At 62.2% G+C, this 3,811-nt stretch overlaps 1 protein-coding gene across 1 annotated transcript in view; it reads right to left on the bottom strand.

The window, feature by feature from the left end:
* LOC113210065 (serine proteinase stubble) overlaps positions 1–3,811 on the bottom strand; it is a 36,850-nt gene that overhangs the window by 10,621 nt on the left and 22,418 nt on the right. The gene's annotated exons all lie outside the window — the stretch shown is intronic.

Below are 3,811 nucleotides of genomic sequence, written 5' to 3'. Positions count from 1 at the left end.
GCAGACCTCTAGCTCATCTCCTTCCTCTTACACGGACGACGGACAGACAGACGGACACGAGAGCGGTTGCATAAGCCCGCTTTAATGCTTTTTTAAAAGCAGAAGGGCGGGCTAAAAAAAAGAAAGAAGTTTATGCGTGCTGGGCGCCGCCGTTGCGGTGTGCGGCGCCGCCCAGGACTCGCCGGGCGCAGACTGCGCAGACACAGCTCGTCAGGAATAGTAATGACAATGACTTGTGTCCCTTGTGTCGTCGTCTCGGCGTGGTCTGGTCTGCGGGTGTAGAGGGTGGGGTGCCGCCTCCGCACCCACCCCTCGCTGTACGGAACAAGCTGAGCCACAGCAGCGCCGCTCTGTTGCGTAACAACAAGAAGTGCGCCCGTCGCGCACACCCAGCATAGACGAGGTCTCCCCCCTCCCCCGCGGAGCAGCGAAAGTCACCCCTGCGGTCCTGATGGTCCCATGGATGGGGGACGAGTCAGGTGGACGGTGAGTTCGAATGAGCACATAGCACGAAAAAAAACTTAATTCTTTTAAATCAGACGCCTTTCCCTGCGCATCTTAACAAAAACAACGTATGTTTTAAAAAAATACTTTTACTTCATTCTATTGCTGTTGTCATTCAACAATTCAATACATTTCAACTTGGAATCCTGCATCTAAGTAGAGACGTCCGATTAAGGGCGCCATGGGAACAACGTATAGTGTATAGTCAGGAAGCAGAGAGGGGAGGTGGTCTCGCTGCTCAGGAAGCGTTTAGCGTGCCTGGCCCACCAAGCTCGGCCTCCCCACACCATACTACACTACTACCTGACCCGTGCAGCTCAGCTCGACCAGCATTTAACGCGTCATTGCCTTGAGGGCGGCGCCATACGGGCGGGGCGGGGCGGGTCACTGACCGCCTCCCCCGCGCCTCACACCACCCCTCTCTCCTGCAGTTATTATGATTACTCGCAATAGGATGCGCCGGAGGCGTGGCGAGGCGTGGAGCACCCAGGTCCATTAAAATGGCACTGCTCCTCCGAAGCGAGCGCGCCTCGGTGATGCTGCACACTGGCAGAGCGGCGCACGGAGAACCAACTCAACTACTCTGTCTGCCTACCAGTCATTTTACGTTTTCTGTGTATTTTTTTGTTGCTGACCCTCACCCCCCCCCCCAAAAGTAACAATTTACCTAAAGTTTTGGCCAAGTTTTTCCGTTGCATAGCGGTGTAGGCCAAGCGAACCCATTTTACAGTTACTCCATTAACGAGGTGGCCCCGGATTAAATAAAGCAGCGCGATGCCTATACATAGGATAGGCGAACGTGCTGCAGTTTTACGGCTCGTCATTAATCGGCAACCCCTTCTCCTCCCGCGGCGGGGGTGCCCCGCGGGTGCCCCGCGGACGCCTCCCGGGGGCCGCCTTTGGGTGCCCGCCGCCGGGCCGCCCGCCTCGCACCTGCTGCTGCAGCCCGACCAGGTACCTAACGGGAACGGGTCCCTCCCGACTCGATACTAGTCGACCCGTTCGCACCTGCTGCGCTGGCCCACCTACGCTACTCCCCAAGTGCCCTTATCCCCGCCGGCCCGAGCGCCGGCTCCGGGGCAAAGGGTTGCAGCGAGATTGGGGGCCGTGAGACTTTCTGGGAGTCTGAGCCGCCTGTCGGGGATTCAGTAAGATTCCCCTGAAAGTGACTCAGGCAGAGCCGGACTTTTGGGGCGGAGCTTTGGTACGCTCGCCGCACCCGACCCACCGGGGGACCCACCCACCCACTACCGTGCCCCGCCCTGCCCTTCTGTCACTTTCCATTTCCGCGAAGCTCGACGCGCGCGCACAGCGATGCCCGCTCCCGCCCCTCGTCGTCGCCGCCGGTTGAGCCGCGGCGGGACCCCTGCCGCCTGCCGAGCTTGCATCACGCACCGCCGCGTGACCTACAAGACTACCGAGACTGCCGCCGCCCGATCGCTTTCATTGAAGTCTCCTGCTGCTCGGCTCGGCTCGACGAGCTGCTTTGGAGAGCGGCGATAAAGAGTATATCTCGTGCGAGAGAGCGGGACGACAGCCGGGGCCGCCGCCAGCGCGGGATGAAAGCAGGATGTCCTGGTCGGAGCAGCAGCGCTCCGGCAGTATGAGAAAACTATCGACCCTATCGACACTATCGAACCAAACTCATTACTGCATCCGGCAGTATGAGAGAACTATCGACCCTATCGAACCAAACTCATTACTGCATCCGGCAAGGCGGCAGGGCGGGCGAGAGCGTCGCACATCGCGCCGTGGTGGCCTGGCAGGGGGGGGGGGGGCGCCTTGCAAAACCGCGAGGACCGAAGGGGGTTCCAGTAAAAGCCCCGGCGGATGGCATTATCGGCGTCCACGCCAGGGATCGGCGTTCCGGGGAGGGGGGGGGGGCTGGAGGCCGAGAGAGAGAGCGAGAGCGAGAGAGTTTGAGGTACTTTGTTGGTGGCGCCATCCGGCGCCCGGACGAGCCGAAGAGTGGAGTGACCATGTCCTTGAGGCGCCGCAGTGACCCGGAGACCCAGACAGACAAGCCCCCCTCCCGATTTCCCCCCCCCCCCCCCCCACACACACACACACGCGGTCACACAAACACTCGGGTGTCGATGACCCTACTCCTCGCCGGGCCTGCGCGCGGCCCGGCCGCCCGCCGCAGAGCAGCGCGCGATACATCCGCGCGGACACGGCTATCGCGGCGCTCTTGTGTGGTTTCGCGGTTGCCGCGGAAAATACAAAAATAACCAACACACTTCGATAAGGAAAATGGACACCGGCGTGTGCGAGGCGGGAGGGCTGAGCCTCGACCTGGCTGGCGCACGTCTGCGCTGCGCCAGTGGGCGTATACTACTTACGTGGACGTGGATGTCGACCCCAAAGTGACCAACACGACCATGTGGCCAAAGCGAGGGAGGGGGGGTGACTCTGAGATATCGCGTGCAACAGAGGATTCCTAGAGTACACCTGGAGTACGTAGAGACTATCCCAGATTGACATATTGTGCTGTGTTGTTTCCCCCCTCGGTCCGGCGGAGGAAGTGAACTGGGTGCGGGACGAGCGGGACGAGGTGCTGGAAGGGAAGACGCGCAGCACAGCAGGGCGGGCGCCTGCAGGGCTTCCCTAGGGAACGCCCTGGGAACGCCCATAGCAGTGGCGCCCCGCCCCGCCCCGCCCGGCCTGACCCGCCCTACATAACGCAGCGTGGCGTGTGTCCTTTGCGGCGGCGCCGCTGCAGCTGCGCTGCTCCCATTATTTGCAGTATCTGATGCACGCCGATCAGCCCTGGCCAAGCCCTGTGCTGCTGCACGCCGCCGCCGCCCACGCCTCCGCGACCTCGTCAGCGCCTCCCGTGCCGCGGAGCTGGGCTGCTGCACTTCCTAGCCGCAAGGCGCGATGCCATCCTCCAGAGCTTCCTACCTACACGACCACGACGACGACGACAACGTGACTCCCGTGCAGGTAGAGGGAGAAGAAGCGGGGCGACTCACGGTGGTGATGGGGTCCGCGCTGTGGGTGATGATGATGAGGGCGCGGGGACCACAGGCTGCTGAGTCAGCGCGGCCACCCGCGGGGTGCACCCCCCACCCCCTTGTGCCCCGGTCACGCCCGCGCATACACACACACACACACACACACACGCACACACACACACACACGCACACATGTCTCAGGCGAAAGCATTTCACTCCCAGCAGGATCACGGATCTGCTCCGGCGGGGCGTGGCGTGCTGGGACACGCGGGGGCGCGCGCAAAAGACGGTGAGTCACTCCAAACTCCCCGTGAAAATGGTGTCGCGGCCCGCGGGCCTCCGTCTCGGCG

Source organism: Frankliniella occidentalis, unplaced genomic scaffold (assembly GCF_000697945.3).
Source record: "Frankliniella occidentalis isolate FOCC.00 unplaced genomic scaffold, Focc_3.1 Scaffold225, whole genome shotgun sequence".
Classification (NCBI taxonomy): Eukaryota; Metazoa; Arthropoda; class Insecta; order Thysanoptera; family Thripidae; genus Frankliniella; species Frankliniella occidentalis.
The sequence above is the reverse complement of the archived record's forward strand: the minus strand, read 5'-3'. Positions and strand labels throughout refer to the sequence as shown.